The sequence below is a fragment of the Erinaceus europaeus genome, chromosome 13 (assembly GCF_950295315.1).
Source record: "Erinaceus europaeus chromosome 13, mEriEur2.1, whole genome shotgun sequence".
NCBI lineage: Eukaryota > Metazoa > Chordata > Mammalia > Eulipotyphla > Erinaceidae > Erinaceus > Erinaceus europaeus.
In genome coordinates, this window is record NC_080174.1 from 70,889,897 (window position 1) to 70,904,953 (window position 15,057).

General features: G+C 44.6%; 1 pseudogene; it reads right to left on the reverse strand.

Moving 5' to 3' along the window:
• Window positions 1–8,709: 8,709 nt before the first annotated feature.
• On the reverse strand, window positions 8,710–14,386 carry LOC103123807 (coiled-coil and C2 domain-containing protein 1B-like; annotated as a pseudogene).
• Window positions 14,387–15,057: the final 671 nt, after the last annotated feature.

Here is a 15,057-nt window from a genome sequence, read left to right on the forward strand (position 1 = left end):
CCCAGGCCCTAGTCAGGCTGGCTTCTGGCCACAGGTTTTACTGCTAATTCCAACGGACGGTGGTAAAACCAGCAGCCCCTGGGTCCGTGGGGGCTCTGAGTCCGTGAGGGGGATTAACTTGAATAGGCATGGGGTTGGGGCCAGCTAGATAGGTATCATAATGGATATTATACAAAGGAACTTTTCCTGTCGGAGGTTCCAAAGTCCCAAATTCAATCCCTACCTCCCACCAGAGCTGAGTAAAAAAAAAAAAAAAAAAATTGCTAGCTGTGGTTTATGATGGTGCTGGGGATTGAACCTCAGGTTTTGGAGCCTCAGGCATGAAAGTCTTTCTCTTTTTTTCTTTCATTTTTTTGCCTCCAGGGTTATCGCTGGAGCTCGGAGCCTGCACTACGAATCCACTGCTCCTGGTGGCTATTTTTTTTTTTTTTTTTTTGATAAGACAGAGGGAAATTGAGAGGGGAGGGGACCAACTAGTGAAGCGACCTCCCTGGGATCCTTGTGTGGGACCTTGCACTTTGGTGCGCCACCACCTGGCCCCATACAAGTTTTTTTCATAAGCATTATGCTATTCCCCTCACCCCCTGCCCCAGTTTGTTCATTTATTTACTATTTATTCATGAGAGTAAAAGGGAAGGAGAGAGAACCAGAGCATCACTCTTTCAATTGTGATGCTAAACAGTTTTGGGGACCTCATGTTTGTGAGTTCAAAGCCTCATCCAGTGAGTTGCCTCCTGGGCCACCGTTGAACAGGCATTTTTATCTTTGCTAGTGTGAACAATTACATTTCAGAGGTGGGGGTAGATGACATAATGGTTATGCAAAGAGACTCTCATGCCTGAGGCACCAAAGTCCCAGGTTCAATCCCTTGCATCACCATAAATCCTCGAGGAAACACTCACGAAAGACATGTCTCTGATATCTGATTACTGTAAAAAATGGCGACTAATCCCTAGCTCTGCAAAAACGGTATCATCTGTTTTCCATCTACACCATGCCTCGGCCTCGCATGAGCTTAATGTGCAGCTTGGCGATACAAGAATCCGGCATGAAGCCCAGCCAGTCTATCTTGGTGTTACTCTCGATCGCACCCTGTCATTTCACAAACATCTCATAAAAACTGCAGCAAAGGTGGGCGCGAGGAATCACATCATTGCAAGACTGAGAAAACGGTGTGCCAGCTGGCTGTAAGAAAGAGTATAAAAAGAACCCGTGAAATCTGGGGTGTTAGGTATTGTCTGGACATTTGTTAAGCGCGCTTGTCTGTCTGTGTGTGTCTTGTCTGTTTGTCAGTCTGTGTTTCGTGTTCACTTACTTCCACTTTGCAGGAATGGGCCAGGTGGCATCTACCCCACTGGACCTGGTTACTCATAGTTTGGGGGTAGGAGTGCATAAATATAAACTCATGACTTTTTGTTCCTCAGAGAGGCTCACCTTCGATGTAAGATGTGTTTCTGTGCTTTTTTGTGTCCCTGTGTCTTTTTGGTCAACATTAAGAAATCATCTCAGAGCGACGGGACCAGATTTGGTTCCGGCCTGAAGTTGCCAGCTGAATTTTGCCTTGTCTTTGTCTCTCTTTTAAGCCTGAGTAGCAGAATCATGTCCTCAGGCTAGTCCAGGCAGGACCCTGAGGGTGCCACCCCGCCCTCACAGGAGTCAGGCTGGCTGGTCACAGCAGGGGCCTGGAGCCGGGCCAGGCAGCAGCTCTAGTGCAGGGGCGACACCCCGCCCTGCCTCGGTGTGGCTGGTGTGGCTGTGACCTGGGACGGGCCCATGGGTGCAGATGGGTGATAGTGCTAGGCATGTGTGTGGCTTTACCCATGCCCCCGGAGCTGACTGGAACTGTCTAAAAACTGTCCTTGGTCCTCTTGGGCTCCTCGTGGAGAGAAGCTGAAAGAATTTGTTTCTTCCTCTTTGTTTATTTAGGGCTAGTTAAGGTTGTCCTAGGAGCTATTGGATAAAAGAAAAATCTTAGTATATAAATGTGAGATGTTTCATCTTGAAAAACTGTGTGAGTGCAGATCTAAATTTGTGTTTGACCAGGTATGTTGCTAAGATGTGTCTGTACTGGTTAAAAGCTGCTCTTTTCCCCTAAGCAATCAGCCCAGATATATAAATGATTAAAAGGTGGCTATGAGATGTCTTACATGTTTATATGTGTGTTTTAGGTTTGTTTTTGTGGCCTAAAAATGTTAATCTTAACATTAAAAGTGTAAGTAACTTTAAAGCTGCATTCTTATCAAAGTTCTTTAAAAAAAGAGTTTTCAATACAGTTCTTATGTGGTAATATAAGGGTAAAAATTCATTTGCTAAGACAGCTAAAGATTTAAAGTCTTAAGTATTTAATGTGACAATTCATCTTCTCCAAATTGATATGCAAATTATCTATTTTATAGATATTGGTCCACAGCAAATTTGGCATTTGTCTGACATTGAAAATGCTTTGAGAAGTCACTAGTATGTGTTAACTCTCTAAGTAATTAGAGTTTGCTTAAAGTTTAAGGAAAAATTTAGTTAAACTGAATTTGGTTTAGAGATCCTGGTTATAGAAATTGCTACAGGAGGTTAAAAAAATAACTTTTAAATGTATGCTCTTTAAAATTCAAACAGAGTCTCTCAAGTTAGGTATCACATACTGAAGATGTGTCTCTATCTCTTGTGTGAAAAATGGCAGGAAGGTTATTGACATGTAAACGTTTTAAAATACCTTCTCAACTAGAGAAGTAGAACTGGCTTAGGTGAGTGAAAAATAACACAGTGGTTATATTAATGATTTTCTAGCCTGAGACTTTTGCTCTGGTTTTCCTCTTTATATCTTTCTGCTTTTAAAAATTATCTGGTTTGTTTTAAGACACTGTCAGAGATTTATTCTTGACAAATGGTATTTTTGGTCTGATAGAAGATTTGTTTTGGCAAATCCTGATTTAACAAAATTATTATTTTGAATATTTAAGTTATGAGGTTTATTTTAGCCTTTTAAGTTGCCATATTAGAGTTCTAAGGGGTAAAATCTATTAAGAGTTTTATATCTACATTTATTCATGATAGCTTTGTGATGAGTAAAGATCTTAACAAAAACTGTTTTGATATTGTGCTTAAATTGTCCAAGCAGTTTAAAATAATGCTAAAAAATGGTGATCATTTTATTATGTCAACACATTAGATATTGACTTTATATACTATACTGGTATATCTGTTTGTTAAAAAGACCTTCTAAAATTACATAGAGATGTGTTTTGTTGCTCAAATCTGCCCCAGGTGTTAAAAAAAAGTTACAGAAGACAGAAAGATTTTAAAGAAAAGCTGAGAGATTGCTCAGAGGGTTTTTAAGAAGTTGGTAAATGTTTTGACATTAGACTTTGGAAAGAAAGAAAGGAAGAAAGAAAGAAAGAAAGAAAGAGAAAGTTGGGGCAGTGCCCAGAGGGAAAAGGAAAGTCAGAAAATTGGGGCTAAGGGAAGAGAAAGGTCAGTGATGTTGCTGCAAAGAAAAAGGACACTGGAAGAAAGGCTGTTTTATCAACAAGCCATTTAGACTGCTTGTGGATGAACTTAAAGGCATAAGCCGGGAAGTGCTGACCCAAAAACGTAGGCCATGGCACAGACCCGTTGCCTATTTGTCAAATATTGGACCCTGTAGCTGCTGGATGGACAAAATGCCTGAGGACAATAGCACCTGTGGCACAGCTGGTAAGGAAAGCAGACAAGCCATCACTGGGGCAAGTCCAATGCCCACCTAACCTGCTACCAAGTTCTGTTCCTAGACCAGCCATGAGTGAAATTCAGTGCTGCCACCAGCCTGAACCCTGCCACCCTGATGTTGGAGACGGATCCTGAGGCTCCCTACAAAAGCATGACTGCCAAGAGGTATGCCTTTGCTACATGGCGTGTGCATGGAGCATGTGGGGAGAGAAGATTCCTGACTCCCACCGGGAAGATGATCCAGCAAAAGAACCTACTGGAGGCTGCAAGAAGCAGCCGTGACCCATTGTTCCGGACATCAGAAAAGAAACTAGAGGGCAGATGAAGCCACTTGTGCAGCTACACAACAAGCAGAGCCAGCCTTGACATTGATTCTATTAGGCTCCCTGCTTCCAAAGGACCCTGGATACAGTAAGGAGAAATAAGATGGGCAAGAGATTAGGACTAGAGACTAAATAGATTTTACAGAAGTAAAATCAGAGACTTTTGGGTATAAGTACTTGCTGATATTTATAGACACATTTTCAAGTTGGGTAGAGGTTTAACCAATAAAGTCTGAGGGGGCATAGATGGTGAGCAAGAAAATTTTAGATAAAACAGTGCCCAGGTGGAGAGTTCCCTCTCACCATTGGTTCTGGTAAGAAGACATTCACTGTTTTTGTGTCTCAGTTAGTGGCCCGAGAAATGGGAACAAATTGGAAATTTCATTATGCTAACGAGCCCCATATCCCTGGGCAGGTAGAGAGATAAATTAGACCTTAAAGGAGATTTTAACTAAATTAACCCTTGAAACTGGCAGGGGATGGGTATCGCTCCTGGCTCAGGCCCTTCTGAGAGTACACTGTCTCCCATTGTAAACAAACTGTCTCCCTTTGAAATGGTTTTTGGCAGACTGCTGCTGTCATGATCTGTGATGCTCTTGTCTCTGATCCATTCCACAACTGTTATACCAAGTTCTTACAGATCTCCAGCCTATATTGCAGGACAATTAGAATGCTGTGCTACAAGCCTTTGGGAAGGACCCTGTCACCTGCTGCCTGCTCCACAAGGCACACCCAGTGAGAAAGACCTTATATTGTGATCCTGAGTACACCAACTGCTGCAAAGGTTGCCGGAAAGTGCCACTAGATTCATCACACTCCTTTGAAGAGGACAGTTGCTGATCCCACTGACCCAAAAGAAAAAAAAGATGAAAATGAATCAAAGATTTGATTCTCGGCTAAGACAAGTGGGGAATGTAAAAGGCAGTAGCCTTGAAATTCCCTTTTTATGCCGTTGTTTGTTAAGTGCTTTTAGTATGAGTTGCTTGTAGTATGAGGTGGAAAATTCCTTGCCCCTTCCCCCTTGAATAAGCAGGACCTAATCAGTGAAGGCCACCCATTGTTCGAAGGACCCTGCCTGGGGACAAGCCTTATCAGGACCCAATCAGTGAAGGCCACCCATTGTCTTGTAAGTTGTTTGAAGGACCCTGCAGGGGGACAAGCCTTATCAGGACCTTTGCACAGACTTTGTGGTGTGCTGTCTGCCGGATGGGTGGTCATAGCCGATGGCAGGAGGATGTGGCGACCCTGCCTGGTTGAATTCTATTGGTTGTGTGATCTTACTATATTTGAAACTAGCCCGCGCTTTGCTTTGAATGGATCATGCTTTTGCTAAGTTTGAAATGATTGGATCTTGTGTTTGCTATAGCCTGTTATTGGATGTAGGTTGATAAGGTGATGTGCTCCCCCTCCCTGAGTGTAGTCTGAATTCCTATAAATTGTATGGTTTGAGCCCTGTTCGGGGTCGAGCTTGGTAGACTAACACCAGTCACCATCTCGGCCTGGATTGCAATTCGTCAATAAACATCTTTGCTTCCTTACAGTGGATGGTGGTTTGATTTATGCTCGCTAACAGTCCCCTATGCCTACACTGAACTTCTCTGTTCCAGACTCTTGGAAACAGAGTTGGCAGTCAGCTGAGGTAAAGAACAAACACCTCATCACAGACCCCTGCAAGCGTCAACCCGGCTTTGACCTAGCACGTTATGATTGGGCCCTCCTCAATCGCTATCGAACTGGCCATGGCCAGTGCGCCGCTATGTTCCATCGCTGGGGGGCCAGAGATGACCCAAACTGCCCCTGCGGCTACAGACAGACTATGACCCACATAGTCAATGACTGCCACCTCTCCAGATTCAAAGGAGGTCTCAAAACTTTACATCAGGCTCAACCTGACGCTGTTGACTGGCTACAGAAGAAGGGCAAACGCTAGAAGAAGAAGAACCATAAATCAGAGCTGAGTAGTGCTTTCGTTAAAAAATAATACTGGGGGGAGTTAAGTGGTAGCGCAATGGGTTAAGCGCAGGTGGCGCAAAGCACAAGGACCAGCGTTAGGATCCTGGTTCGAGCCCCTGGCTCCCCACCTGCAGGGGAGTCACTTCACAGTCGGTGAAGCAGGTCTGCAGGTGTCTTTCTCTCCCCCTCTCTGTCTTCCCCTCCTCTCTCCATTTCTCTCTGTCCTATCCAACAACGCTGACATCAATAACAACAACAATAAAAGGAAAAAAGGGCAGCAAAAAGGGAATAAATATATTTAAAAAAAAAAAAGAAAGGAGTTGGGCTGTAGCGCAGCGGGTTAAGTGCACGTGGCACAAAGCTCAAGGATCAGTGTAAGGATCCCCGTTTGAGGCCCCAGCTCCCCACCTGCAGGGGAGTCGCTTCGCAGGCAGTGAAGTTGGTCTGCAGGTATTTATCTTTCTCTCCCCTTCTCTGTCTTCCCCTCCTCTCTCCATTTCTCTCTGTCCTATACAACAACAATGATGACATAAATAATAATAATGACTATAACAAAAAACAACAAGGGCAACAAAAGGGAATAAATAAATATTAAAAAATTACAAATCCAAAAGGAATTATTAAAAAAAACAGGAAAAAGAAAAAATAATAACCATTATACAATAATAATACTAGGGGGGGCGGGCGGTGGCGTGTTAAGCGCATATGGCACAAAGCACAGGGACCAGCTTAAAGATTGGGGGTTCAAGCACCTGGCTCCACACCTGCAGGGGAGTCGCTTCACAAGCGGTAAAGCAGGTCTGCAGGTTTCTTTCTCTCTCCCTCTATCTTCCCCTCCTCTCTCTATGTCTTTCTGTCCTATCCAACAATGACAATAACAACAGTGATAAACAACAAGGACAACAAAAGGGAAAAAATGGCCTCCAGGGGCAGTGGATTTGAGTGTAGGCACCGAGCCCCAGTGATAACCCTGGAAGCAAAAAATTAATAATAATAATGAAAAAAAAATTACATCTCAGCAAGGTACTATTTTGTCTGCCTTTTGACTCCTTGCATGCAGGTGTGTATCTTTCTCTCCACCTCTCTGTCTTCCCCTCCTCTCTGGATTTCTCTGTCTTACCCAATGACAACAACAACAAATGGAGAACATGGCCTCCAGGAGCAGTGGATTCATAGTGCACTGATCCCCAGCGATAGTCCTGGAGCTTATATATATAACTTTAAGTTAAAAAGATGGGAGGTACTAGAGAACATTTACACAGCTGAGAGAGCAATCGACTCTGCAAGAAAGAAGGTGACAATGGAGGCATGTGTGTCCTTACCATTGCTGCTCGGCAGTGAGCGCAAGGCTCTTCCTTTCTAAGTCACACCCACACCTGATACTACCTCCAAATGTCCTTCTTTTTTTCCTCTTCTCTCTCTAGGTCCTGATGTCATTGGAGTTCAGAGCCCTCTCGTCACCTTCCCCTATCATTTCTCCCCTTCTGTGAATACAAACTGAATTTTTAAAAAATTTTTTATCATCTTTATTGAACAGCCAGAAATCAAGAGGGAAGAGGGTGATAGAGAGGGAGAGAGAGGTACCTGCAACACTGCCTCACCACTTGTGAAGCTTTCCCTCTGCAGGTGAAGACCGGGAGCTGAAACCCAGGTCCTTGTGCATTGTAACATGTGCACTCAACCAGGTGTGCCACCAGCTGGCTCCAACCAAAATTCTTTATGGGTTGCAGAAGGTGGGAGTCTGACTTCTATAACTGCTTCTTTTCTGGGAATGGGTGTTGGCAGGTCAATCCATATCCCCAAACTGTTTCTATGCTTATACTTCTCTGGAGAGGTATGGTTCTGAGATATATTGATGAAATCTTTGTTGTTGTTGTTGTTGTTTTTGTCTGATAGAAGGACAGAGACAGAGAGACAAAGAATCACAGCATCAAAAGCTTCCTTTAGTGTAGTGTGGTTGGACTCAAATCTGGGTTGTGCATTGGCAAAGGAAGAAAACTATTGAAGTGAGCTAACTTGCCAGGCATTGTTTTAGAGTGTGTGTGAGGCGTGGGTGGGGGAGTCTGGTGGTAGCACAACAGGTTAAGCGCAGGTGGCACAAAGCACAAGGACCAGCCCCTAGCCAGACTCCCTGATCATAGTCTTCTAATCTGCTATCATTGTAAGACTGAGTGGCCCAGAGTGTTGTAGAGGAAATGTAGCTTCTGGGTGATGTTACCTGTGCTTCTCTGGGGAGAGTTGTGGTCTCACACAATTTTACCACTCCCTGTCTGCTTTTTTATTCTGAGAAAGAGAGAGGGAGACACCATGGCGCTGACACTTCCCCCATGCTATGGCACCCCCGTGTGGCATCAAGGGATGGAATCTGAGCCCCTGTAAGCTAGCCTTTCAGCCTCTGAATGGATGCATTGTATAGACCTTCTCGTGGTGCATCCCGATCCTTCCTAGCCGACTGAATCCACATGGATCCCAGTCACTTTCAAAGCCAGCAACAAGCAGCTCCTGACAGCTTTCAACCTGACGCTGTTGACTGGCTACGGAAGAAGGGCAAACGCTAGAAGAAGAAGAAGCCTCTGAATCCCTTTAGGTCCTCTGGGTTTCTTCATTTGTGAAATAAAGTACACTTAATGGCACTGATCACCACACTTAAGGATGTTTTTAAATAAAGCACACAAAAACCTACATTAGAGACTGACATCCCATGGATGGATGTTGCTCTTATCAAGTTCTTTTTCTACCCTACTTCCATAATTTCTCGGATCTTACACTCATTCTCCAGCCGCTCTAGTTTCAGATGGGCTGTGCCAACCAGCTTGTCACTTCTGAAGAAGGATCTGGGGGATGAAGAATAAGAGCATTGGACTGGGTAGGGCAGCCAGCACTGGGCAGGGGCACAGAGCAGTGAGGCACCAGAAGCCATGCTTTCCTTCCAGCCCACCCAAGCAGTGTGACAGTCAGGAACCTCACCCTTTGTGGAAGATTACAAATTTCATCCCTTTGCTTTAGATCACCCTCCTAAAACCACGGTGGTTTCGGTTGATGATTAGTTTGAAGAGCTGATCAAATTCTGCAAGAAGGGGAGAAGGTGAGTTTTCAGAGGAAAGTGAAAAGGAGTATCAGGTCCGGCTGGCTTCTCTTCTCTCTCTGCCTGCAGCGTAGAGTGACTGCTACCTGTGGAAGAGCAGATTCCGGTCAGAGAAGACCACTACTTTTACCAAAGTGGGAAAGATGTGGAATTTACAGTGAGGATTCCTGGATTTAAGTCCCACCACCTCCTTTGTGATGAGACCATGGGCAAGTCCCATTTCCTCTTTAAGCGTCAATTTTCCTCAACTGAGAAGTGTAAAAGGAATGATACCTGTCTTTATATCCTGAGTTGAGTTCACCAAGGAAGTCAACACATCTGAAAACACTCTAGAAGCAACTGCTGCACAGAGATTTCAGAGAAAGGGAAAAGTAGCCCTCGTGTGAACCCTTACCTGGAGAATTTGTGTTCTTTACCACAACTCTCTTCTTTTTTGAGCTTGGTCCTAAAGTAGTAAGAAATCAGCTTAAAAAAAACAATAGCCAGGGGTGGGATCGCTAGGACAGGGCTGAGTGTTGAGTAAAGAACCCTAAGGGAATGGGCCCTAGGACCTTCAAAGCCCTCACTATCACCAGACCTCCCACAGATCCCAGTGGGGACAAAGGAGCACAGGATCCTGGAATGAAAATGAACTTCAGAGGAACCTACCTACCTCTACCTGAATCTCACCGAGTTAGGGTAGTGGAACTCAAACCGCACAAAAGCATCCAAGTTACCCTATGAAGAAAGAATGTGACTCAGTGTCAGAGGGAGCAGCCAGGGGAGGAATGTCTGGGAAACAGTCTTCAGAAATTGAGGTGACCGTAGGGCTACCTAGAGGGGCTAGGAGGTTCATTCCCCAGACAACGATCAGATGCATTTCTGTTCTGTTGAGTTCTGAAGAGATCCTATAACCAAAAGCATTAAGAAAGGGGTCAAAACACAAGCCAATAGTAGAGAAAGGTTCCCCTCTCCCAGAGCCTGCTTGCCTGCCTGGCGCAGGCGCTGCCATGTGAGCTGCTTGACACGGTACCAGCTTCGCAGGAAGTTCAGCACGGCTGCACTCTCCAGGCCAAACTGAAACCATCTTGCCTTTTGCCATGTATAGGGCTTGGGATTAAGCTCTGTGTGGTCTGAATCATCTTTACCTGTGGCCAGGCTCAGAGCCTGACCAGTAACAAAACCTGCACTGCACTCTGTAAGAATGATCATAATGGAATAAGCAGTATCAGTAATGCAGAATTTTTCAGGAGGCCCCAATAGGAAGAAATGTTTTCCCCTTTATCTACACCACTTCCTTTAGTATTCGCCCTAAAATATAGAGAAAGGTTGGTGCTTCCCACAGTGGAGGGGCCACCTTACGTAACATAAATAATTAATGGACAGTTATGGTACCTGCCTAGATACAGTGGGCCTTTTAATCTACCATCCACCACTATGCTCCCACTTCCTTATGCAAGAATAGTGCACAAGAACCTACGTCACATAGTGAACATACACAGAAGATGGATTCTAGCTAGAGAGTTTAACTTGGAACAGAACAAAACAAAACTCCTTAATCAGACAATGGAACAGATTTTTTTAAAAGATTTTTTTTTATTATCTTTATTTATGTATTAGATAGAGACAGCCAGAAATTGAGAGGGAAGGGGGTGATAGGCAGGGAGAGAGATAGAGAGACACCTGCAACACTGCTTCACCACTCCTGAAGCTTCTCCCCTGCAGGTGGGGACCGGGGGCTTGGACCTGGGTCCTTGCACACTATAACACATGTGCTTAACCAGGTGCGCCACCACCCGGCCCCTTGGAACAGATTTTGTGAAAAATGGGCTGCTCAATTTTTTAAGGCCCCTGAAAACATAACAAGCTTGAATTTTCTATAAACCATTGTCTTCTGATGCATAGGGGCAAGAGAATGGCATAAAAGGTAGAATATGAATCTTAATCAATAGGACATTTGCCTAGCACACAGGTACAGGAAAAACAAAAGACACAGAAACGGTGATGTGACCTCTAGGGCGGAAAGTGCCCCTGGAATGTAAATGTTCCGCAAAGCAGGAGGTGTTCTCTACCTGTGCTGTTCTTACTTGGTGATTTTTGTTTCAGTAATCAAAGCCTTGGTGATTTTTGTTTTAATAATCAATTCCTTGGTGATTTTTGCTTGAATGATCTAAGCCTTATGAGACTATACAAATAAAGTTCTGCTTAAGTAAGACAGAGATGTCTGCTTGAGCTTGATTCAGCATCAACTCACTCGTCTCTCATTCCTCATTCTTCGCCTACGCCCCTCCTCCTTCAGGCTAACCCTAATAACCTGCTGGGGCTGGCCCCCCCGGCACCTGCCCAGCGGGATAATAGGAGAGTCGGCCAGGAAGGCAAAGATTGGACAGGCCAGGAAAGGTCAAGTTCCTTCCCCGCCACCACATAGCTAAGAGTTCTCGTAAGTAGGTATGTCCTCCTACAACTATGGCTCCCAGCCTTGTGCTCCATTCCTGCAGGAAGCCATTGTCTCCATTAGGCTTTGGTACCTCACAGTCTGGAATGTCTTCAGCTCAAAGTGGTGGTTAGGAGGGTCAAGGCCCTGAGCAGCTGCAGGACCTCAAGTCAAGGCCCTGACCAGCTGCAGGACCTCAAGCTGTTTCTTGTGATCCCAAGCAAGCTTTTCAAACCTGACAGGAGCAGGTACAAATGTCAACACAGCAAGGCTGGTTTTCTGCTCCCTGCCCTACAAGCCTCAGTCTTACACACTCACCGGGTAGTTTCAGCCACGTTGCCCTGGTGCATGGACTGCTTGGAGAACAGCAGACACTTCTGGAAAGAGGAGCCTCCAGTGACTTCAGAGACTACAGCCGAACCTGCCTTGACTGGCACTCAAGCCCTTTTTTGGACTTTTGGACTTCTCCCCTGCAGTCTCACCCCTCAGTTTTCCCAGCTCATACCATAAGTCCATAATCTCCAAGTTCCCCAAGCTTTTGCTATTAAGTTTTGACTATCTTAAGAATGGTCATTCTCTAAAATTTACTTAGCAAATACTGTTCCTTCAAAGCCAAACAGAAGTATCACTTCAGATGTACAGACAGAGGTTCACACAGACAGATGCATATATATATTATACACAGAAATGTATGTGGGAATGGAGGCAGGGGAATTTGGTTATCACCAGGGTCTCACTGCTCAGGGCCAACTTATTCAAAGACAGAGACCGTGCATCCCAGGAGGTGGCACGGTGAATAAAGAGTTAGACCCTCAAGCATAAGGGTCCAAGTTCAATCCCCAGAAGAACACATGCCAGTTCTTTAGTTCTTGTTCTCCCTCCCCGTTTCTCGTGAATAAGTAATCACAAAGCAAACACATCGGCCAGGCAGTGGTGCAGCTGGTTGAGCACACACATTACCATGTGTGAGGAACTGGATTCAGGCCCCTGGTCTCCACTGCAGGAAGAAAGCAGCAGGTGCCTCTCTCCTTGTCTTACTTTCTTCTCTCAATTTCTCTCTGTCCTATCACTAAATTAAAGAACTATAGTGGTCCAGGAAGTGGTGCAGTGGATAAAACACTGGGCTCTCAAGCAGGAGGTCCCAAGTTCAATCCCTGGCAGCACATGTATCAGAGTGATGTCTAGCTCTTTCTCTCTCTCTCTCTCTCACTCACTCTCTCTCTCTCTTCCTATCTTTCTTTTATAAATAAATTAAAAATTTTAATTTATTAAAAAAAATTTTTTTAATTGTTCTTTAAAATAAACAAACTGTAAAAATAATGAACAATTTCAGGCAGGGGAGGTAATGGTTAAGTAAAAAGGCTTGTGCCAGGACTCCAAAATCCCAGATTCAACCCCCTGCACCACCATAAATCAAACTGCAGTGCTCTGTTGGAAAAATAAATAAATAAATAAATAAATAAATGGAGCCCCCAGCCCCCACCTGCAGGGGCATACTTTGCCAGAGGTGAAGCAGTGTTGCAGGTGTCTCTCTCCTTCTCCATCACCCCCTTCACTCTCAATTTCTGGCTGTCTCTGGCCAGTAAATAAAATAAAGATAATTTTTTAAAAAAATTTAAAAAATAGGGAGCCAGGTGGTAGCGCAGCAGTAAACACAGGTGGCGCAAAGCACAAGGACCGGCATAAGGATCTCGGTTCGAGCCCCCGGCTCCCCACCTGCAGGGGAGTCGCTTCACAAGTGGTGAAGCAGGTCTGCAGGTGTCTCTCTCTCTCCCTCTCTGTCTTCCCCTCCTCTCTCCATTTCTCTCTGTCCTACCCAACAATAACAACTTCAATAATAATTACAACAACAATAAAACAGCAAGGGCAACAAAAGGGAATAAATAAATATAATAAAAAATTTTAAAAATAAAGATAAATAAATAAACAACTACAACTTCATGTGCACAACTCAGGTCCAAGCCTAGCATTGGAGGAAGATTTGGTGGTATAGTTTCTTTCATACTCTGCCTCTCTTGCCTCAAAAAGAAGGGAGGAATGGGAAGGAAGGAGAACAATGGAGGCTGGGGGTTGTGAGGGCTGAGTTCTAACCTGGATCATGTACATGACAACACAAGTGCACTATATCAAGGTGAGCTATGTTGCCAGCCCATATCCACATAGACTTACACACCACACACACACACACACACACAGAGAGAGAGAGAGAGAGAGAGAGAGAGAGACTCTGTCTCTACTAACAGTCTATCCTCACATAGTGAGGACAGTACTAACAGTACTACCGGGGCCAGGTGGCAGCGCACCTGGCTGAGCGCACAAATCAACAGTAGTACCTTCACTTTCACTCTTTTGTTTGGACTCCATAACCCCTCTGAGAGAGATACTGATTAATTATCCTATTTTACAGATGACGGAAATAATTCAGAGAGAAAAGTAAGCTGCCCAAGATCACACAGTAAGTAGAGGAGTTAGAATGTGAATTCAGGGGAGTCGGGCGGTAGCTCAGCGGGTTAAGTGCTTGTGGCACAAAGCGCAAGAACCGGCATAAGGATCTCGGTTCAAGCCCCCGGCTCCCCACCTGCAGGGGAGTCACTTCACAAGTGGTGAAGCAGGTCTGCAGGTGTCTTTCTCTCCCCCTCTCTGTCTGCACCTTCTCTCTATTTCTCTCTGTCCTATCTAACAACGATGACATCAATAACAACAACAATAATAACTACAACAACAAAAAACAACAAGGGCAACAAAAGAGAAAATAAATAAATATATAAAAAGATTTATATATATAAAAAGAATGTGAATTCAGGTCTGGTCTGAGACACAGAGTCTGTAGGCAATGAAGGGGGGAGGTAGAACTGACAAGATCAGCAGTCTACTGACCTCATGTTGTTCCAGAAACATCTTTTGCAGCTGGGCATATACCTCCTAAGCTTTCTGGGAAAGTCACAGGTCTTCACAGGTGAATGAGGAAGGTACCTGATCAAGTCACAAAGTCCCTCAGGGGGCCCCAAGAAGCAGATAATTGCTCTAGTGAGTGGCCCGGGAGGTAGATGAAGCACTGGACTCATGAAAGCCAGGTTCTGAGTTTGATCCCTGGCAAGTGTGAGAGCGATGCTCTGGTGTTCTCTCTATACCACAAGTAAATAATAAACCTTAAAACAAACATTCTTCTATTGAACCTATCAAATGCAGGTAACCACATTAACCACACTAAATGTGTCTTTCCTTTTTTTTTTTTAAAAAGATTTAAAAATTTTATTTACTTATTTATTTGTTATTGGATAGAGACAGAAATTGAGAGAGAAGGGGGAGAGGAAGAGATACAGAGAGACGCCTGCAGACCTGCTTCACCACCTGTGAAGCAACTCCCCTGCGGGTGGGGAGCCGGGGGCTCCAACTGGAATCCTAACCAGTCTTTGCACTTTGTGCCACCCGCACTTAACCCACTGCGCTACCGCCCGACTCCCCCCTTTTTAAAAGATGTTATTTATTTATTTATGAGAGAGAGAGAAAGAACCAGACATCACTCTGGTACATGTGCGGCTGGGGCTTGAACTCAGGAACTCACGCTTGAGAGTCAAGCGCTT